The sequence below is a fragment of the Acanthochromis polyacanthus genome, chromosome 3, assembly GCF_021347895.1.
Source record: "Acanthochromis polyacanthus isolate Apoly-LR-REF ecotype Palm Island chromosome 3, KAUST_Apoly_ChrSc, whole genome shotgun sequence".
Classification (NCBI taxonomy): Eukaryota; Metazoa; Chordata; class Actinopteri; family Pomacentridae; genus Acanthochromis; species Acanthochromis polyacanthus.
The window spans coordinates 2,787,439-2,811,041 of record NC_067115.1 but is presented as its reverse complement, the minus strand read 5'-3'; the positions used below and the strand labels follow the sequence as shown (position 1 = coordinate 2,811,041).

The window sequence follows — 23,603 nt, the reverse complement described above, 5'->3', positions numbered from 1 at the left end:
TACAATTTTCAGTTATAAAATGAACATTGGTGTTTGCATATACTATTAGCTATGACCAGCTGACATCTAAATGATTTGCTGACAAAATAATATATATATTTTTAATTCCACATGTTATATAAATAATAGGAAAAGGAAAACATTGGAAAAATTGGTGAGGGTAGTGAAGAGATTAGAGAAGAGAAAAGTACTGGACTGTATGGAGCTGTCGTTATGGTTGTGTTTAATAGACTTACTGTCTGTTTAGTAGTGTTGTAATTGCTATAACATAACTGTAAAAGGCATATTTTTGGAAGGAAAAAAAAAACAAAATTTTGGTGCATTATCCCACGTGACACAACCCTTGCGGTGGCAGAAGTGGCCTGACTGATTGGAAATCTCCTGGCCTGAATTTCTTTCCCAGTCCGGCCCTGAATGTAGCAAAATCTAACCTCACACGGCCGCACCATCTATGTCAAAACTATTCCTCATGATTAAAAAGTGACTGCACTCATTCATTTTGAATATTCCAGATTTAATATTCCAATTTCTTTTCGAATCTCTTTGTATCATAGCCTGTATTTTTTGTTTAACTTTTATTTAACCAGGATAAATCCAGTTAAGATTAAGAACCTCTTTTTTAAGGGAGTTCTGGTCAAGGTAGGCAGTAGCTAATACAAAAGACAGGTAGAAAATTACACAGTTAAAACATAGTTAAAATACGAACAAAAAAAAACCCCAAAATTACATAAATTTACAAGCAAGTTGTCACGATACACACTGGCAAACCCAAGCAGAGACCACACAACCAAGGCAGAGGCAGGCTGAATGCAAGGTTTACTGAGGGAAGGCGGGGGGATTACGGAGGGGGTGAGGAGCCAGAGGAGGATCCAGGAGGGTGCGGCGAGGAGGAATCCGGGGATGGAGCGGTGGGGTCGGGGATCAGCGGTCAGCGGGGAATCCGGGAGGGACAGAGTGCAGCGGTCGGGAGTGGGAGGACGCTCGCGGCGGCAGGAAGACTGAAGGCTGGGACGTCAGAGGTAGGAAGCCAGGCGCAGGTGGTCCGGGGTGATGGAGGGTCCGGGGGTCCAGGGAGGGAACCAAGGAGGGGAATCCAGAGAGGAGCATGAGGGGGAAGGCAGGACGGGAAGAGATCCGGGCGGCTGGGTTGCTCTAGGCGAAGCAGAAGATAAACAAAGTTAATATCAAACAGGTTATCACACTGGATGAAGCAGCGAGAAGGAAACTGACTGCATGCACAGAGTTTACGATCTGGCGGAGATTGGACGCAGGAACCGGTCTTTTATTGCAGGAGGTGTAATCACATGGATGAGCCGCAGCTGCCCGGACTCTGTGGGGACGCTGATTGTCAAGTGGAGCCAGCCGTGAGGAGAAAGAGAGGGAGAGGGAGAGAGATAGGAAAAAGGGAATTGGATGTCAGGAGGGACAGGGGGAGGAGGAGGCCCTGACACAAGTTCTAAAAAACAAGTGCATGTTGTGGAAATGCCCGCAAGAACTCGCAGTTGAGATTTAAAAGCATTCAAAGAGATTAACTCGGTTAGTTTCCAGTCTTTCTGCAGCATATTCCAGGCAGAAGGTGCAGAATAAACAAAAACCTTTTTACCCAGTTCAGTACAAACATACGGAACAGAAAGCAACAAAGAGCAAATGTAGGTGGGCAGTAGTTCAAGTATCGCCTTATATATGAAAATATACCTATGACGGATCCTTCTGGTGGCGAAAGCAGAATTCCTACCTGAGATTAGACCTCACAGTGGTGCGTTGACACTTCATAATAAACCTCAAAGAAGCATGGCAAACATGTCAACCATTCGATATATGACGCATATGAGTATTAAAATTTTGTGTCCAGTCATGTTTAAGCTGTCCTTAAGCACAGGATGGCTGGTGATAAACAGTATAGTCTGAAGCCATGTCCCTGAAAACAGCTGCACCAAGTAGCCCTTTGTTACGCTTCGGATGCCTGGTGCCTGGAATCATTTATTTTCAGTCCAGTTATGGTTTATAATGTTTGCATTGCTGTGGCAATTTAATATAAACCCCATGATGGTTAATCTAAAAGAAAAAAGTATGGTTTTCGTGTGTGTCTTTATGTGTGTTTTACGCGTTTTTGTCAATCACAGGTCATTGCGGGGGTGTGAGGGTTTGTTGATGGTTCATGTTCTACGAATGCCAATAAGGATGCCGCTCGATCATGAAAAATATGGCAAAGTATCAAACCTGTGCATGAGAGGGAAACTTTCTCACCAAAAGAGGGAAATGTGAGTTTTCATGTGCTTAGTGAGCAAAAGATAGAAAGCGACCGAGACAAGATCAGAGCCCAGCAGAAGTTAGAGGGAGCTGCCTTGAGAGATAGCACGATAAGGGAGAGATGAAATATTTACATGACAGAAGCAGGCAGGTTTATCTAACTATGAAAAATAGATGAGGTCTCTAAGGAGCTTGCAGGGTCTGTCCATTCACACAAGAACAGACAAAGAGTCTCATTTATTAAACCAAGAGGGGACTCAGTACTAGTCGGCTTGTCCTCTGCAGTCATGGACACTATTAAGCTCAGCAAGAATTATAAAACCACAAGTGCACAAACCTGTCTGCAACTTCATCTTGATCACAACAGTGCAGAGATCAACCGTAACTAAACTTCTCTATCAAAATGCAACTCTTTCAAATATGAATGAATACGCATAGTCGACTTTCAGCGGCAGCATTTTATTTTGCACGTCTCACCATTCATTCAGCAGCTTGAAAACAGAAGCCAACAAAACTACTGGAGAGTGATCCATTTTGGCTGGCTTACACTTTGTTTTCCTCCTCAGCTGGCAGCAGAGCAGAAACAGCACAGCTTTACAAAGTATGCTGTCTTTGAGGGCATCTTGTTGTCTTTTTGTTCGGCCTCCACCCTCCATCTTCTTCTGTTTGATTAAGCTCTTCATCAGTGAACTCATCAAACTGAACATTATTTCTGCATGATAACCTATGGGGGTAATCTGCCAGTGCATATGAGTTGTTACAGGGTAATTCGACCAGATGGCACATGTACGCAAATGGCAAATCCAAGCAACTGATTTCTGTTAATCTTTAGTAAAAAAATATTTTAAACAAAACATGTAACATCTTCTCTCTTTTTTAGTGGAGCGGCTCAGCCTAAAAGCCACATTGATGGGAAATAAGCCAGGTGAAAATAAACCAGACATCCTTGAAGTCCCCAGTTTGGGTCTGCTGGGTCTGTTTCAAAGCATTTGCTGTCTTGTTTTCTCTGTCATCTTTCTGATAAAGGTATAAAAATACCACAAAACATAACTGTAAAAAAAAGAGAAAAGATTCTTTCCTTCAGTGGAGTTCTATAAACTTGTAGAAGCAGCTCCAATTGAAAGTGCACGGCGCCCAGGTAGCCTTAAATTCGTCTCCCTCCTGCACCTAATCAGGGTTGTTAAAGTTACTACAGATCAAACGCAGAATGGAGGGACCACACAGAGCAGTTCAGGTGAGAAAAGATATGAAACTACATTAAAGTTAAAACATTCCTTGAGCTGCGTCATTCATACTATAAATTACCCAAACATCATGAACCGGCTTCCGTGCAAAGGTGAGCCAGTAAGAATGACTCAGAACTCCCCCTATACGTGCTGAAACAGGAACAGTGCTGCAATTAACTGCAATCAGAATCAGTAAAGGTTGTGTTTGTAGAGGACAGAAGAGCGTGATTTACATGACTCAGTGGAAGTGCAAAAATTATGCACTGAACAATATCGACTCAAGCAGAATGCAAATGCTGCATTACATTTGAGACATTATGCAAACATTAAACTACAAATAAACACAATATGTAAATGGGATGCGTGTATATTTAGCAGGACAGTATAATCAGTGTTCTTTGGGATGAGTGTGGCTTAAAAGTTTGGTGGGAAAAGAGAGTGGAGAGGTGGATCGGTGCGACACTGGGGTTAATAAGCAGCTCCTTCTTGTCAGAGGCTTTATTTTAAGATAACTGACTCCTGCTGGGTTAACAGTAACATCTGGTATCTCCAAATCACTTTAAATTGCTCTCGTTGTACTTTCATGTTTACTCAGAAAAAAAAATGACGTTTTGGGAAAAATACAGCAGTAATGAACTTTAAAAGCAATATTCTTTGATGGTGCCAGGTTCATAAATCTTCACTGAGCTCGCTAACAAGACTAAACAATCCAATGACACCAGATGTGAGGGTTTGAAGAACCCTGTTTTACTAAAATCAGGTTTGATATCTCAGCAGTTTGACTTTTATTATTCAAATTGAAGTGCACTCTTCTTCTGCAGTTACCTGACAGTGTATTAACAGCACATCAACACAAAGCGTAATAAATTAGGCTGGATTCAGGGACGTTGCTGGATTTCTGAGTTAAATTTGTGCAACAAAAATATTACATGCTAATATTTGTCCGTTTTGCAAAGCTGACAGAATATTTCAAAGTACATTTATTCATCAGTGTCACAGCTTAGTTTTTTCAAACGGTAATGCAGGCCGCATCTGTTCTGGTTAACACTTTTGCTGGATCCAATTGGAGAACACAGAGAGAGTGCGCAATTTTGGAAAGTTTATTATAAAATACTCCGGTGGGAAACCAGACATGAGGTTCTGTTTCTGGTGAATGGCTGGTGTGGAAATCCTGTAGTGGGTGGCATCTGAAGGCTGATGAATGAGAGTAGCATGTGGCTTGGTAGGTGGCTGGCAGAACGCTTTGTAGACGGAGGTTTTGATGGTTGCAGACGGAGCCTTGGTTGTTGGAGCGAGCTGGTGAGTAGTCACCTGGACCAGACTTGCTGGTCAGATTCAGGATTACACAAGGAAGCAAGTACTATGAAGAGAGGCGGCGGACAAACAGGAAAACATACTGACAAACAGAGAGAGAGGACAAATGGGGACAAAAGGGAGGAAACACAAGGAACAGAGAGCCAAGGGATTGTACCATGACAGAGGCAGGCAAAGGAGAGTGGTGAGACGTGACGTCGGCAGTACAAGTAAACAAAGTCACAACATCCATCCATCCTCTATACACCGCTTTATCCTCACTAGGGTCACGGGGGGTGCTGGAGTCTATCCCAGCTGACTCGGGTGAAGGCAGGGGACACCCTGGACAGGTCACCAGTCTGTCGCAGGGCTACATATACAGACACACAATCACACTCACATTCACACCTACGGACAATTTAGAATAATCAATTAACCTCAGCATATTTTTGGACTGTGGGAGGAAGCCGGAGTACCCGGAGAAAACCCACGCATGCACAGGGAGAACATGCAAACTCCATGCAGAAAGATCCCAGGCCCAGGCCGGGATTTGAACCGGGGATCTTCTTGCTGCAAGGCGAGAGTGGTAACCATTACTCCACTGTGCAACCCAAGTCACAACAGGCTGATTCAAATAACAGATACAAAGACTGGGAAGTTGCAGCACATAAGACAATCTGGCTGGACATGAGTGGAATCGGGCTGGTATACATACTGATGGACCTGATGAGGGAAGTGGGGAGCTGGTGAGGAAATGGGGGTGGAGACTCTCGTGACTGAAAAGACGGGGATGACTGAGATTACTTCAGATCAGGAGCATCTGAAATGATGCAGTGAACACAGCACAAATAGCACAGAAACAAAACATCCATCATCTACACACTGGCTAATCCTCATTACAGATAGGCTAGAGTCTATCCCAGCTGATTTGGGGCAAAGGCAGGGAACGCCCTGGACAGGTCACCAGTCTGTTACAGGGACACACGTAGAGACAAGCAATCACACGCCCATTCACATACGGACAGTTTAGATTTATCACTTAACCTCAGCATGTTTTTGGACTGTGGGAGGAAACCAGAGAAGCTGGAGAAAACCAACGCATGCACAGGGAGAACATACAAACCCCACACAGAAAGATTTCAGGGCCAGGCCGGGACGCAACTTGGAGATCTGGAGGTGCTAACCAGCAAGTCGCTGTGCAGCCCATAGAAACAAAACAGAGGCTCATTCTCCGATAGCCTGCTATATAAAATATGAATGCTATAGCCAGTATGTGGCCTCCGATCATGGTTCAACATCCATTTTACATGAATTCTCATGCACTAGATCAGTGAGCAGATGTGTCGCTCTCAAACTAACCGAAAGCATTAATAAATAGTCAAATACGTGAGGTATTCAGACTCAGGGCTGAAACATCAGTAGAGACGCTCACAGAAGTTGTTTTTGTGTGTGTGTGTAATAATGGCCTACCAGAAATGTGATTTCTGCAGTTCATAGTCTATAATCAGAATGTGTTCAGCCTCTCTGACCAATGAACATCACAATTAAACACACAATATGTGATCTGTTCACATAATAAACCTTCAAATCCAACCATTCTGACCCAGAATTCTTGGTCCTTGGTCAAAGTTTAAGGCCAAGGTAGCATGTCACCAATGCATGCATACGGCCTGAAACAGTACGGATGATGGGATTTGGAACACGGCCATTGAGTGATTCTGTACACATCTGGTTCATCTCAAACAAGCCTATTTACCAGGACTGGTCTAATGAAAGATGAGCTGCATTATAGGAACTTTTTTGAATCAACTGTTTTTTTAAGTTTGGGCCATCCAAGGACTAAACAATTGGATGACTTCAGCCCTTTTAATCAGCATTGCACGTCAAATATTGAAATGAACAAAGGAAACTTCAGCCCTTTCAGAATCTGCTTCGGCAACAATGACCGCTTCTGGCATAATAAAGTGGAAATAAGGAATTTATAAAACAAAAAAATTTGGTAATTGATATATTTCCTTACTCTTGCATCACCACAGAGGTAAATTTTGAAGAATATCTTGTAAAAAATTCTCATTGATGTGGCCCCATAAGTTATGTTGACTCATTTTGATCCTGAGCTAAAACATGACCGAGGATCAAAAAGGGCTTTTATGATTCGCACATTTAGAAGGTACTTTGAAACTAGAAACTGAGCGAAGTTCTGAAAATATCATGTTTGCAAGTTATATTTCAAGCGGTGCAATTTTAGTAGCAGAATATAAGACAAATAAAGAAATCTTTCATGAGCTGTTTTGGGATTTTATTTACTACTATGCAGCATTTTGGAGCTTTAAACGTTTTTCAAGATGAAATATTATTTTTGAAAAACACTTCAGCGGTTCAAGGACTTAAAAAGAACTCGTTCTGGTGAATGACAGACAATTCACAGGAGTTTATCTGCTAATTTCCTGCACATTTACAACATTTGTCAATGAATTAGACAGCCGCTGTCTACACTGCCTGCAGGAGTCCTTTCTCTCCTCTGTGTCCTCCGCCTGAATATCTTTTCTTTTTAGTATTTTTTTCCCCCGTCTGTCCGCATGCAAAATAAGCCGTTAGCTGAGAGATAGAGCGTAATTACCAGCAGAGAAAGTGCCTAAATTGACATTCTCACCGCCTCTCGGCTTGGAAAGGTCCTCCTAAGAGGCTTACAGCATGACAAACCTGCTGCGTTAATAGGTTAATCCTTAAGCCTCCCCACTGCCTTCACTTCCTCTACACCTTCATGTATTTGTTGTGAATGCACTTGCTCATCCCCCCCCCCCCCCCCCCATTTCTGAATGCATCCCCTTTCTTTCATCCTTGCTTTCATAATACAGTGCCCTATGTGCTGCTTTTTGTCTCTGGTTAATTAACATTTAACTAACACATTGTTTTCTTTGTGAGATTCGCCTTCTTCTTCTTCTTCTTCTTCTTCTGCTCGCCTGCCTTTTTTCTTCGCTCCCTCATTACTTCCTCTTGCCTCTCTCTCGGTGTCGTCTTTGATTTCAGCCCTGCGGCGAACTGGTGAGTCGTCGCTGTCCTTGAATGGATAATTAGAATTACACCGAGGCACTGTATAATTGTGGAAGCGTTTCATATATGATTAATGTAGCGCCAAGCTGCTTCCGTAACACTCACACATGCAAATATTCACACAAACGCATTCTTGACGTCAGATTTCTATCTACCTCTTGCCAAACGGCTTCGCTTCTTTTTCGGTCTCTATTATCTCTTGTTTTCTTGGTTGCTGGCAGTTCTTGTTCCTAGGAGGATATGCTTTACTCCGCTTTAACACGCGCGCATCTATTTCCCATCACCTGCATTGCCTTCGCTTGTCTCTTCCTCTCTGTCTCCTCTCGGTTTTCATCTCCGCTGAGAATAAACTGCTTCGCAAACACACATGAGAACACACACTCTTGCATGTGTGCCCACACGACATACACTTGCTGTCAATTTTTACCGCTTGTCTTTCCGGTGCCGACTCTCCATCTCCCTTTGTCTCGTCCTACCAGAGTTATTCCCAGAGTTCTGCTCTCCTCGGAGAATACTGATCCGTAAAACACACACAAACACTCATGCATAGGCTCGCACAAGAAACAACAAACTCTCTCTGCTGATGGATTGGCTACCTCGATTTTCCCACCTTCATCTTCCGCTCTTTGCCTATTTTCTCTCCATCTCCTCTTTCCAACCACCCTCGTGTCTCAATAATGTGATATCCGTGTTTTGTAGCATTATAGCTATTCCACGGCCCCAGAGGAGGCCTTCTTTCCACCATCATGCCTCAGGAATCATTACAGCATGTCAGCCCTCTTATCGCCTTGCTCGGCTGAGGACAGTAACGGGCGCATGAGTCTTTTATGAGGGAGATTGTAGCTCCTGGAGATAGTCAGATCTGTCCAGTGGAACATGTGTTCCACCGGGGGACCTGCTTTCTAGTGTCGCTGTAGGAAACGATGCACTTCTGTTGCTACACAGTATTTCACTTATTTCCCTTCTGAACCAACTCAGAAAAGTTTCTTTTTGTCATATTTACCCCAAGTTTAGTCAAAACTATTGTCAGTTCTCTTGTGTGCTTGGAGCAGAGCAACAGACCACTATGTCATCAGATTATTTGGATGGACATAAAGTATAATAGGGGACCGCATTTTCCCACTGATTATTTCTAATTAGTAGGAGTCTTATGAAGGCAACATCACAACTGAAACTTGTTCCTCTGTGTCATCTATTGCAATCAAGACTTCACCACATATGCAGTCCCTGACAAAAGTCTTGTCGCTTCTCTTAAGTTGTAGGAAGAACAAATAACAACTGGACTTGTAGTTGATCAATTGGAATCAGAAATGGCTCATATGAATGACAAAGCCCTCTAGATTATACTGGATCAGTGGGTCAGTGCGGTTTCTGCAGGATTTGCGTTGATTGGGATGCAGTTCAATGGATGATTCATCAGAAAAATCAACCTTCTGCCACTTTTCATCGTCCATCCTTCCTGCAAGCTGTGGACCTTGACAAATGCAACACGCTTTTTTTGTTGTCTTCTGTTTAATGCTGGTTTCTATGCACTAATTTAACCATGGAGAACACCGTGTGAGAGAATTTGACAAACTGTTCTTGTAGATACAGGGATTTCTGGCGACCAGTTCACGTGTAACTCTGTTGCATTTGAAAAAAGGCTGGCCCTGGACTGTCAAAGCAACAAATGCTCTTCTCCAATAGGTGTCTGCCTGACCTGGGCTTGTCATAAACATCACCAGTTTCTTCAGATCTTTTTCTTATCCTCTCTACTTGACATTTGGATACATTAACGCTGTCTGCCACCTCAGCAGGAGACTTGGTCTTCAGGGTCTTGATGATCAGCGCTTTGGTCTGTGGTTGGATCTTTGGCATGCTGTCAGGGTCAGGTTGGGCTTCATATGAAGGTCTTGTGTCTTGGGTTTCTTTTTATACACACCTGGGAATGTGTCAGTTGCAGTATTTGTCACAGGTGAACTTCTAATCTGTGATTTGTTGAATCATTTAAAGACACGACAAGACTTTTGTCCTTGCAAAAACAGATGTCATGGGCTTTACCAAGACGTGAACATCAGGACACTTTATGACGGGTTCAGTTTGCACCCAGTTATTAATGTGAAAGCCCTTGACATTAAAATGAACCGTTTTTGTGAGAACTGATTGATTAGAAATATAGTTATATGCCATTTAAGGTTACTATATCCTTATGCGACAAGACTTTTGTCAGGATCTGTATAACAAAATACTTTAATAAGCTCTGGATTTCAACCAAAAAAAATTGAATATATGTCTCAGTGCAGGAACATGGTCACAAAGAAGAGGATTCAACTGCACACAACAAAGTAAAACTGACTTACCCGACAGGACAAAGGTTCGGATCCCGCCGGCGAGAAATACCTGAAGGTCATGACAATGAAGTATAAAGGAAGGGACAGGAGTAACCAGACAGATGTGTTTTAGATGTAATGGAATAATACGGAGAGAGAGAGCAGACAGGATGAGAGTCAGCTGACTGACAAAGAAGGGAAGCTTTATTCATTGGATTTATTTGGGCGATGTGTGCGCAGGTTTAGACTGACCTGTCTGTGGACAAAACATGTAAAGAGCTGGCAAGAGTTTCAGAAATGTTTAGTTATAGAATAACTTAAAGCAACATATTGATTTAATCCATACGTGCCTGTGTGAAAGTGCCTTGGGAACCTGAGCTCTTTCAAAGAGCGCTTAGGATTTATATATGCAGGACTTGAGAGGTTTCTCTTTGCTGGATTTAGAGAGTTTCTCACATTTCAGAAAACATTACTCCAACATCTATATTTTCAAGTTGGATTCCAGTTGGTGTTAGCTTTTGTAGTTTGATTTTTTTTATTCTAAATTATTCACAATACAGACAGGTCTGACGTGGTTGAAGTATCTGACGTGAATCAATAATTTCAGGTTTCTATCTAATATTGCGTTAGTTCCCGTCATGCAGCCAAAACAGCTCTGACTGGAGGGGTTTGCTTCACAGATTTCTGAAATTGTGCTGTGTGAAATCAGGCACAAGATGTTAGCAGTAGATCCTTTAGAATAGAATGGAATATCCTTTATTAGTCCCACAAGGGGAAATTTGCATCCTGAAAGTTGTAAGGTGTGTCCTCCATGGATTGGACTCATTTTCTAGTACATCCTACAGATGCTCAGTTAAACTGAGATCTGGAAAACTTGAAGGCCAAGTCAAAACCTCGAAGTTTTTTGTCACATTCACTAAACGATTCCTAAACTTTTTTTGTGGCATCGCAGGGAGTATCATCCTGCTGAGAAAGGATACTACCATTCGGAAATACCGCTGCTATGAAAGAGTGTATTTAGTCTGTAACAATGAAAATGCAATTCATTAGACCAGGCCACATTCATCCATTGCTCCATGGTCCAATTTGGAAGCTCATATATCCATTGTAGGCTTAAAGCAGTAGATAGGAGTCAGTATGGGTGCTCTGATCCCTCTCCAGCTATGCAGCTCCCTACACAGCAAAATGTCTTACTCTGTATATTCTGACACCTATATATCATAGCTAGCGTTAAGGTTGTCTACAGTTTGTGCTACGCTCGCTCTTCTGTGGGATCGGACCACTTCCTGTTTACATCAGTGAACCTTCAGAGCTAATGGCCTTGTTGCTGGTTCACTGATCATCCTTGCTTGGATCACTGCATTTTCTAACCACTGAATATGAGAACATCCCACAAGGCCTGCAGCTTTGGAAATGCTCTGACCCAGTCATTCATTACAATTGGGTTCTTGTCAAAATCCCTCAGATTCTTACATTTGAATTTTTTTTTCCTCCAGCACATCGATTTCAAGAACTGACTCTTCACTTGCTTCCTTCCATCCTTTGACAGCTGCTATTGTAGTACTAGCACAGATCAAATACATCAGTTCTCACCTGACTCAGATCTCACCTGACTAGCCGTCTCACATCAAACAGTCGGTGCTCCAGATTCTTTGTGAACTAGTTGATATGTGTATTTTTTCTGGTACCATTCACCACCATCCACCCCGAGCACCGCCTTACAGCTTCTGGTACATGTCATAAATGCAGCATTTCATTCATTAAAACAAACGAGCAAGAAAAACAACACTGCCTCTTTTCATTGGCCGGTTAGTAATTATTTTTGTCAAGGCAATGTTTGGGGAGAACAATTTACTAGTATTTTTAAAAAAGAATTTCTAAGAGACAGCATTGCTTTCTAATGAATTCTACTACTCTATATTTCAGGGCTTTCTCGGCTAGATTAAGAGATCTTCTCTCAGTTTTAAAACATTACTCATATCTTTATTTACAGAGCAAATTCCAAGGAGGTATCAGCAGTTGTTTTGATGATTAAACGTATCTCTTTTTTTCTTTATCATGACTCAGTCTCTGTGCACAAAGGGCCTCTGGCCAACCACACAAGCAAACACACCATGCTGTGTCATCGCTGAACTTCTTATTTGCCAATTTTCTTCATTTTTGCCGTTCTTGTTTTTGACTCCAACTGGCTTTGGAGAAATATAAAAAAATGATCTTTAAACAGAATTTATTTTAGAGAATTGAAATTTTTAGTGATAAACTGTGAGCTTTAAACAGTGGAACAGTTTTCGAGCAAACTACATCAATCAATCAATCAATCAATCAATCATTTATTGTCATTGCACACTTTCATATACAATGAAATTTAATTTGAGCTGCTCTGCCAATGGCAGCTCAGGCTTAGGAAAAGGAAAAACAAAGACATTTGGGATCTGGGTAGGGATAGCAGAGGGTAAAATAAAAAAAAAAGGTTAGTTATACCAAATGAAACCTCCAATGTTGGGAAATTCAGTTTGAGAAAGAACCTGAAAAAACAACAAACCCCAAACAACAAAGCATGACATAGTTATATGTAAGAAGTATGCCATTAAGACTAAGTTCATCCGGCTTCTCTACACTTCCACGGTCACTGTGTTGCTTGTAGTCATGTCAGAGTACACGCCTTTGCATTCCTGCCAATATGTCCAAACTCTATTCTGCATTAAAACACTCCTAAGTCCTCATGAAGCCCAAGGATTATCAGGATGTGTCAAAACACTGAGAAGGAGAATGACAACAGCATCTGCTTCATGGTCTGAAAAACCCTTTTTCTGCTGAGACTCAAGTGGCCATTTCCCTGCACTGAGCCCACCAACATGCCATTAGCCCAGCGCTGATTCAAAAGAGGATGCCAGACAGCTGCTAATCACTCATTGAGAGGTCATTGAGAGGAAACTGGCGTGATGGGAATTTTCTACTAGAGAGTTCATTAATAAGACCGGTAGCATTCCTCTGCACAGACAGGGTGGAGAAGTTAACACCGGCATGTGTGTCACAAAGATTCACTGGGTTTAGCTGGTTTGCAGTTAAAAATCACATTAAAATGAGTTTCTAAATACTACAAAAAAAAGTTTTATGTGTATGACTGTGCTGGCTGTCACACAAAAGTAGCAGCTTCATTGTAAAAAAAAAAAAATAAATGATGCAAAAAGACATTCATTGTTTTATGTAGGAAGCAGTAGTTTTAAAACACAATTTGGCAAACTTGGTACATGTACCAAAATTGGTATTATTTTGAATTGTTCCAGAGTGCACACGTTATTCAGGGTACCACTTAAATGTTACCATGAGCAGATCAAGTCACAGAGGATGCTCTTCAGTGTAGTCATAGTTTGATAAAGCACATTTAATCATGGAACTACACAAAGCAGCTCAGTACAGTCGTTTTTCATAGCTAACGGTCTCATGAAGGGTAATATTATCATGCTTTGATAAGATTTTCCAGTCCAGAATAATCAAATAATGAGCTTAATAAATTATCCAGGAAATATCAGCCTTCGTTCATAACAAACCTACGAGCAAATATGGCTTATCCAAAGCAGTGAGAAAAAAATACTGCAGAAAGAAAGATGATACGAGGCTGCTAGCTAATTAGAAAGCCTGCCTCATGTTCCCGGGGTGTGGTGATTGCAATATGATGGCAACACGTGAAAAACCCAGCCTTTGTTGACTGCTACAGCAAACCAGTAAAAGCACCCTGCCATTTGCCTTCCACGCTGCAAAAACTCCAAATCTTACCAAGTCTGTTTGTATTATTTTTAGTCAAAATGTCTCATCCCACTTGATTTAAGATAAATTCACTTAACAAGAGACATTTCAGCAGATGGAGGGACTTGTTTTAAGAGAATGCATCTTAAATATCAAACAATCTTGAAATTATCTTGTTTTGAGTTGAATTTTACCAGAAATCTCAATATAAGTTTAACCCTTGTGTCGTCCTGCGGGTCAAATTGGCCCGGTTTGAAGTTCAAAAATGTGGAAAAAAATGTATATTTTCACAGTGAAAACGTTTTTATTTATTTTGTTTGTTTGGTTTGTTTTTTTGGGGGGAGGGGGTTTGAACATTATTTGGTGGGGAAAAAAAGAAATGTTTAAAAAAGGGTTTCTTTAAAAACTAGAGAATTTCACTAAGTTTTGGTAGATTTTTTCCCCGAATGTTCTTAAAGAAAATATTAGAACTTTGTCTGATATAATGGAATCACTTTAGATATTTTTAGGATTTCTTTTTTGAAGATTTATATTCTTTTTTTGAAAATATTTACAATTTTTTTAGATTGTTTTAAAATTTTTATTTCTTGCCAAATTTGGGATTTTTTTTAAAGTAAAACTTTTAAGGGAGATTTTTAAAGAATTTTCTTCCTGAAGATTTTGCAATTTTTTTATCAATGTGGGGAACTTTTTGCTGAATTTTTGGAATTTTTTTCCCCGACAAGGCAACAATATTTTGTGGTGCCATAAATGAGGACAACAGGAGGGTTAAGACACCTAAGCTTGACAGTCCTGGTAAAATAGAGCTTAAAATAATTTTTCCCAGCTAATTTTAAGATCTCAATATTCTAAATATCAAATCTTATTTCCAGGAATCTCACCAAGCCATTTTTTACTTGTTCTATTGGCAAATTTTTTTTCACTTATTTCAAGGTAAAAGTTCCTTGAAATAAGTTTTCTCTTCTTGTTTTGAGAGGGGCATGTTTTCCAGTGCATAAGCCTTCTTCTATGCAGATATGCTGCTCAAATTCACTTTGGTGATCAACTGCATTTGACTTCACTGTCAAAGATTGGCTCCTCGCTTATGTGTGCAGATTACACCAGAAACCAACCTCTCTGAAGTACAGAAAGCATTGGAGTCATGCAATAATGTGCAATTGAGCTTTTCTGCACTATGCCACATGGAAGTTGACTAAATCAGCTATTTTATGTATGAAGTAATAATATACAGTATGTAACCAACTGACAATGTTAGCTTTTGCATTTCACATTTCCATAAACTCCATCCGCCCACATGAGACCTGACAGTCAAATAAATAAGCTGTTTCGGAGTTCTGCTTTTGATTTCAAACTGTGATTGAGTATATGAGTGGGAGCTTTGAACAGTGCACGGATCTCCAGAGAGTTTCATCAGCATGCATACTGCCCGCCTCTTTATGCTAATCCTTACGCCGGAAATAGACGCTAATAACTCCAACATCTCAGGCGTTTCATTCACATTTGGCTTGGCCATGTCCAGCAGCACAATGTATTCGTGTGACATGAAGAAGCGTATTTATTGTCTCCCCTGAAGTAGACTCTTCCTGATCTGTAGTAATCACAAGGTTAGCAGTACCTACCAAACAGCACGGATAAAAGACAACCTTGGAAATCACAAACAGTCCGTGTTTCTCAAGGTTTACGTCATGTGTTTCTCAGCTTTCCATTTTCCTGCACGGCATTTTGGACTGCATGTACAACTGAATCTCACACAAACTTGAACTTGAAAATGCTCCAACAGTTTGCTTCTGTTGCTGTTCAGACTGTTCACCTGTATTATAATTAATTGACCTCGTATTCAGTGATTAATGTGCTTTAATAAGTGTGCAGTGAGCCTGCGCTAAAGGCACTGACAACATATACTAAGATCGTGATGCAAAGCAAAGCAGTGTGTTGCATTACCCTCCATTTATTTCACAAAGGATGGCATTAATCATACCGATGCTAATAGCTCTATGTTAGAGACAATATTTTACCATTCATAACTGCCTATTACTGTAAAACCATATGCTTTACCAACTCATATGTTCTCTTATTAAAACAGGTCTGAAAACATGAGAAAAATAAACCCTGTGTGTCTTTAATGCTGCCATTACATGTACAGATTCTGCTAAGTTAGACAATTTCAGAAGTATTTTATTTACTTTGTGAAACTTTAGCTGTAAAAAAAGTTTTCTGCAACGAAACACGCAGTAAGTCTCATCAGCCACTCAGACAGCAGCAACAGTAATACCCAGAGAATTCAGATGAGAGTGCCAAGCCCAGCCATTTTACCGGAATACCTTTCTCCCGGCAGCTCGCTGTTTGCGTTTCTGTCCATTGGCAGGCATAATAAAACAATGCACATAGCTCTAGGAGCTAATTATGCCAGTGCTGTTAATCTGTCTGGCTTCCTGTCTGTGTTAGATTGTCTTGTTTGTTTGGACTCGCACTCTCTGCCCTTTGGCTTTGGTCTTGGCATTGATCTGAGTTGTAAAAGGGAAAAAAAAAACTAACAGCAAAACATTTCAGGATATTATAATGTCCATTGGGAGATAGAGAGCGAGAATGAGCTCTTACAGTGACCAAAACAATATAAATTTGCTTGTTGCATGTTGGTCATTACAGTCCTAAAGGGGAATGTAAAAATGCAAGAATATTATGAGTATTGTGAGGTGGAATGCGGCATCCCCGTCTGGCCACAATGACTTTCCCGTACAACTAAACTCCATTCCCAATTAAGTTTTCAAGAAAACTTTTCTGCTGCATTGCATTTGTTTGTGATATACCACAATCATTTTCTTTAATCGATATCTTTGGCTTTAATTAAATTGTTTTACTGTTTACTCTTTTCAATAAAGATAAAGCGGGACTCAGAAAATGCAGGAAAAGCTTCAAACACGGAGGAAAAGGATCGTATTTTAACCCATTTGTGCTATTTTGCCTTACTTTGGTGCCTAAACTTAACCTAGTGTCTAGTTAGTAGCTATTGTTGTGAAAGTGTCGATGAAAATGTGACGCTTTCTTGAACCTAACCTTGTACTTAAAGTGCCTAAACCTAACCAAGCAATGAATGAAAACTGAATGGAAATGTAAAAATTGAAAACAAATCTTCAACTCACATAACCTCTGGGGTCAGAGTCCTTTCGTTAACTTTTGTCTCCTCTCCTACCAACTTTTGTAAATTTTGTGGCTCTTTCCAAACGGAAGCCTTTCGTCCCAGGTGTTACCTTTCGGGGCAAAACTTTTTTTTTTTTCAAAATGTAAATGAGAACGCAGTTTAGCTGGATAGGAACAGCATTTTGGGGAAACAGCTTCGGAGTACATTTTAATTAGACTCAGGAGCCACACTCAAGCGAATGAGAAACCTTCAAGCCTTGGGATGTCTTACTCACACTGGATGTTATTGATCGTGTTCATACTAAGTGCAGGGAGCCGATGAAACTCAAATGATCATGATAAACTGCTGCGGAAAAAGGAAAGGTCATCCAAACTGACTTTTATTCCTCAGTCAGGGTATCACAGCTGTTGTTCTCTTCTATCACACACCCAGCTGTGCTCACAAGGAGCGCAAACGATGAATCAATCGTTGATTAGACTGGTGGAATGGAGGCTCTGCATCCTGATAACAATGGTTCAAACTTAGTCATGTTGAACGTGACAAGCAAGTCTCTGTTGCCTCTACCTTTCAGAAGAAAAGTCAATTAAAAATAGTTTTGGGTTTTTAAAAAAAAAAAGTCATTTAAACACAACAGTTCTGCAACTCCGAGTACGCGGCGAGAATGAAATGTTCATATGTGATACAACATGCGAGGCAATTTTTCATAGTTTGTGGACTTTAATTTATATTCAAATGGGGCAAAGTCACAAAGGAAAAAGTTCGTCCCAAGAAGACTAAATTAACTCGTCTCATTTTTCTTTCACTCTCTTCAGCTCTCCTCCCTACCATTCTTTGCAGCTGCCAAGGAAATCCAATTAGGAACATTTCAACATGGCTGACAAACGACTCTTTGCACCAGCTGCCCTTCTTCTTCTGTTGGATGGCACTCTGACATGGATGGATGGAAGGAAGGAGGAATCAGGCTAGAAGCAATTACCTTCTTCTTCATACATACGCCTACTCACATATGATTACACACACACACACATGTTTGCACCAACACACACACACACACACACACACACACACACACACACACACACACACACACACACACACACACAAATACACGCAGTCAGGCATCTATAGACCCTACAAAAGCTGGCACATGTTCCACATTCATAACTGTGTACATAAAAACAACCTTACAGTACACGGATGCAATTTCTAACACTGAACCCAGCAAAAAAAAAAAAGTGCACATTGCAATAACCATCATGGTGTAAAGGCGTGGGGAGAAACCCATTCTCTCCACATGACTAACTCGTTTTTCATTATAGATTATTCTCAAGCTACAGCAGGAACTGTAGTTCAAACACACACACACACACACACACACACACACACACACACACACACACACACACACACACACACTACCCATACGAGTCTTACTTCCTCTCTGATTAGTTTCCGTGAAATGTTTGCGTCTCTCTCCGTGTCATTGATTTACAGAGTGAATCGAGCAGCTCTTTAATGGTTTTCCACATGACTCGCTTCCTTTGCAGAGGGATCAATAGACTCTTCATACAGAGACCCTGCTGTCCAATACAGCCGTAAAGACCGGGGACCGCTCATTAGATACAGGGTCCAAAACATGCTAGTAAAGTGGGGAGTCTGTGCACCATATGTGTGGGAATTCAATTTTAAAAAATCATACAAGGTTGAAGAAAGAAAAAAATGCTTTTCAAAGAGCCTTGATTTAATTTTGATTGAGCTTTACTGTCTCATTCATAACTGAACATTATGTAATGTATGGAATGTAATCATTAGCAGTAACAGCAGTTGTTCAGCCTCATGCTGAGATTTCAAAACACATTACAGCTATTACAAAGCAGCAACTCAGTCAGGCCAGCCTCATTAGTGGGGGATGGAGTCGAGTAGGCAGCATACAGACGTCTGAAGTTACGATTTATTTACACTACATACATCTGTATAGCTTTTTTCACACGATGTACATCATACATCGACCACTTTTGCGTAAATGTTTCTCCCTGCTTCAGTCAAACATACACACCACAGCACTGGAGAGAACCACAGTTTCTATATTTATCATACATAAGGTTGGAGAGTACATCAGGTGATATATATTATAAAAAACTCTAAATCTGAACTAATAGTTGTCAAAGTATCCAAATTACTCATAGCTCGGTTGAGTGATGATTTCTTAAACACTCAACATTTCTGTCCATGTGCGATGATAACATAATTATCACTCTACCAACAGTCAGATAAAAATATCCTGATAGCTGTGAAGGAGTTCAGGACTCAACCCGACATGTAACAGATGATTTGCAGCTGATGACTCTGCTCACCTGTCTGTAGTGAAGAAAATACACTGCGTGAGTTGAAATTAGATTGTGGTTAATCCTGCCTCCATGTTGTTCTGATTATAACTAATTAATGAAGGTACTGCTGCTGTTCCGCGTGCCTGTTTGTGTTCAACATGTGGAACCGCCCATATGGATCCTGCTGCTGTCTGATGATGCAACAAATTTAATGAGCTCAGATGAAAACAGAAGGAAGCAATGATTTAAGCTTCAGCTCTTGTTAACGTTTTGTCAAAACCTGGATTGCATTATTAGTGAGTCTCATTAATGCTGTAAAGTGTAATTTTTATGGACAGTTCAGTTTGTAATCATTGCTACACTGTGCGTGTCTTTTACGAGCTTGGTAGAGAACTTTTCCAAAGTCTTTTTCTAATAACTTCACAACATTTCACACTGTCTATCCATTGATGTGACTGCATGCAGCTCAGACTTGTGCTATGTCAAAAAATGGTTTAAGTCCATCCAACACAGTAAGATTAAAATTGTGAGTCTAATGGAAAAGCAACTAAAGTGCTTATTTGAACATTCAGATAGAGTGTGAAATATGTCAAAAGGGCTTCTGAGGCCCCATCCACATGAAGACAAACCGAGGTCTAAACGCATAAGTTTCTTGCCGAATCTGCGTATCGTCCATGGGGCGGCATGGCTCAGTGGGTAGAGTGGCCGTCTCGCAACCGGAGGGTTGCGGTTCGATCCCTCGGCCCGTTGTGCTCATGTTGAGGTGTCCCTGAGCAAGACACCTAACCCCTAATTGTTCCTGATGGGTTGTGGTTAGCTCCTTGCATGGCAGCTTCCACCATCAGTGTGTGAATCATCTGAAGTGCTTTGGATAAAAGCGCTATATAAATACAACCATTTATCCACAAGAAGATGGCGTTTTGGGGGTCCGTAAATGATCATTTTTGAAACCAGGTTCCAGAGTGGAAAGATTTTGAAACGCCGTATATGCAGCTCCATGTTTACTCTCCGCTACTTTTCAGATACGCTTGCGTCATAGTTTCGTATCTTCATTGACACGCATGCGCAGTTTCATAACTTCATTGACACGCATGCGTCACACGCGGCAATGACAACAACAATGGCGGCGTACAGTGTAGCAAATGTGCTGATGAAGCCGGTGACTCTACTATCCCTGTTGCAGCAAAATCTCCTTCGTCTCAATCACCACCGAGTTGAACAAACAATTATCGAGGACACATTACGGCACTTTATGGATACACCTCGGAAAAGGACCCACTGTTTTTTCTTCTGTTTGCGCGTGTTTCCGTCAAATTGTTACAGCGCCCCTAGAGGTCTGGCATGTGTTTTACAGCATTTCCATGTGTATTGACTGCATTCATGTAGATGCACACATTTTGTGAGACGCCTTCGTCTTTATGGCGATCGTTTTTGAAACTGTTAAGCGTTTTGTCTTCGTGTGGACGGGGCCTGAGACTACAGAAATGTATATAATAGCTCTATCTATCTATCTATCTATCTATCTATCTATCTGAATACGCAACTGTGTGTCACACACAGCCTTTAAAGGGAAACTCATATTTCCATCTATTCAATGAACCAATGAATTCAGTGTGTATTGCACTAAGTGATGGTCTCATTGCACATCTATTTATGTTGTAGGTTGTATATATTAGTAGTGTCTTTTTATACTTATATTGTCTTTTATGGAAGTGTTTTATATTGTCTTTATGGCTGAAACCGGGACCAGGGTCCGTATTGTTGCATGTGAAAATGTGGAATGATATGACAATAAAGAACCTTTGACCTTTGAACTTCTTTTAAACAGTGAAGCTTTTGCTACTTTAAGCTGTCTGTTAGTTCAGTTTCATTAAGACACTTTACCTACTTCAGTCCATAATAAAGGCTATCTCTGGGGAGTCGAATGATCCCTATTATAAACCTGTAACACTTGGTGATAAGCTTAGACATGAACGTATTAGCAGAGTAACAATGGTAAGTATCAGCTTATACTATCTGCTCTGTGCATAAATGTGAACAAATGTTAGACGCCAGTTTGAATACATGTTTTTGTTTTATAAGATGAATTTTATGCAGTTTGAAATGTAAAAATAAGATCTAAACCAGGAAAAAAAAACACATTTTAAACCACAGGAAAAGCTGCTACACTACTCACTTAAATCTCACTGGAGTTCTCACGGCACTGTTAGGGCTTGGTGGAGGCTTCTAGCTGCGTAATAAGCATTATGGAAATAGGTGATCATTTATTCTGTTGTAAGATGAATTATTTACCAAGACACAGAATCTGTAATCAGGTATTTCCGTTATATGGAATACCTTGTGGAGCGTGGATTGTTTTCAGGTGACTGTGCACTTAAAGAAACCTGACACAACTGCAGAAGGTCCTGAACCTGATTTGAATACATCACAAGGTAAAATTCAAAGAGATAGTGTGTGTACATTATTCATTGTAGATTCATTTCCTGGAGACTTTGTTCCTTGCTGTGATTATTAACCACAGTATGTGCACAACCAAATCCTGCTGTGCCTCGCGCAGCTAAAAAGTCCTCAAGAATCATTAGAATCACACAGTTTACTCACAAAGTATTCTGCATGGACCTTTACTTTGCACTCAATTAAGCATATATAGCTTTATATTCGAGGATTAATTACAGTTATACAGTTGGATTAATTGATTTAGAGGCTAAAGTGCTTCACTGAAACTGCTGTCTGTGCGTTTTTTTAACAAAGGAAAAACAGCTTCTTTGTGAGAAATGCAGTTCATGCAAGACTGATGCAATCTTGTAATATTCTATCTGAAAAATACAAACAAACTGTTCCTCCCTTCAGTCATGGCTGATGTATCCTGTACATGCGGCAGGTATGTGCTGAAACCATTAATAAAAGAGTGTGTTGTTTAATATTACACATTGCATATTGTGTAGTGAATCAAACTATATTCGCAATACAGAAGACGTGTCTGTTGATTGTAGTGAGTGCCATTATTGCCACTTAGCCTCAGAATGCTGCAGGCTGCATTGCTTCAGCTACTTCCTTCAGCATGGGGTTAATGGAAAATGTGGTGGTTAATGGTGGATGCCAGGACATTAAGGCGTGTTAGCTTTCTCCAATGACTACAGGCTGCAGAGCAGGAGAAGTTGCTGGGTTAGTGTACCACATAATTTCACACTAACAGCTAACAATTCGTCTGTTTTAATTAGAGGGAAATATTGTTTAGGTGCCATAAGGGCTGGTTTCCAAACACATGCTCTCTTTTCTCATATTTTTTTTTCTAATTCAAAGCAAAAGCAAAATAAAGCGTTTCAGTAAGGTGTTCGGCCACCACATGCTGCCAGAACAGCTTCAGTGCGCCTTGGCATTGATTCTTCAAGTCTCTGGAACACTACTCGAGGAATGAAGCACCATTATTCTATAATATATTCATTCCATGCTTTGATCATAGGTATAGTGGTGCCAGAGCACACTGGAACAGCGCTCCAAAGTGTTTTTCTCCAGGTGAAGAAACTAAATATTTGGTATAATCCCAATAAAACTCATACACACTTCTACAAAATGCTTTAAAATCTAGTCATTATTGCAACATTTGTAACACAAGAAAGTCGATAAAAGCAACTTGAATGTGCATGCAACATTGTATTGACATTTAGCTTGTATTGATTGAATCACACTGTCAACTTATGCACTGACCAATATGCAAGAAAATATTCCACCTGAACCGGTAGCAACATTTTTAAAACTTTCTTTTTAACATTAACTAGTAAACACAAAAGGGCAGCAAAACATCCTTTCATTCTGCAGTCACTGTTCAAATGCTTTCTTTCTTTATGATGCATTTACAAAGAAACATTACAAGGCCAGCCTCCTAAAATTGTGCTGCATTCACAATGCGTGCAGGAAATGACAGCTTTCTGAGTTGTGCGTTTATCACTGAGCCTCTTTGATGATGCCTGACCTCTGTCTACACTGCAGCTTTCCTTTGCAATAATTGTTTTGAATGCAGCTTCACTTGCTTACCAGAAATAAGCGAATGCAATCAATTAAAACACAATCTGCTCATGCTGACGTGCATATATACAGTAGAAGACACACTGAAGAAGTCCTACCAGTACTTGCATTCGTAGATGACGTTGCCCTTCTGGAAAACGCTCTCAAAGAAGCAGAAGACCTTCTGCATCGAGTAGAGTGACAAACGAGATTGATTTGAAATCTTCCTGAATGCTGGAAAGGCGAAGTTCAT

The 23,603-nt window shown here is 40.6% G+C and overlaps 1 long non-coding RNA gene across 1 annotated transcript; it reads right to left on the bottom strand.

Annotated features, from left to right (window-relative positions):
- Positions 1-493: 493 nt before the first annotated feature.
- LOC127533416 (uncharacterized) lies at positions 494-8,424 on the bottom strand. Its single transcript, XR_007941172.1, has 2 exons — positions 8,251-8,424; positions 494-1,152 (listed from the first exon to the last, which is right to left on the bottom strand). It is a non-coding gene; the product is annotated as an uncharacterized LOC127533416 (long non-coding RNA).
- Between the last annotated feature and the right edge of the window lie 15,179 nt (positions 8,425-23,603).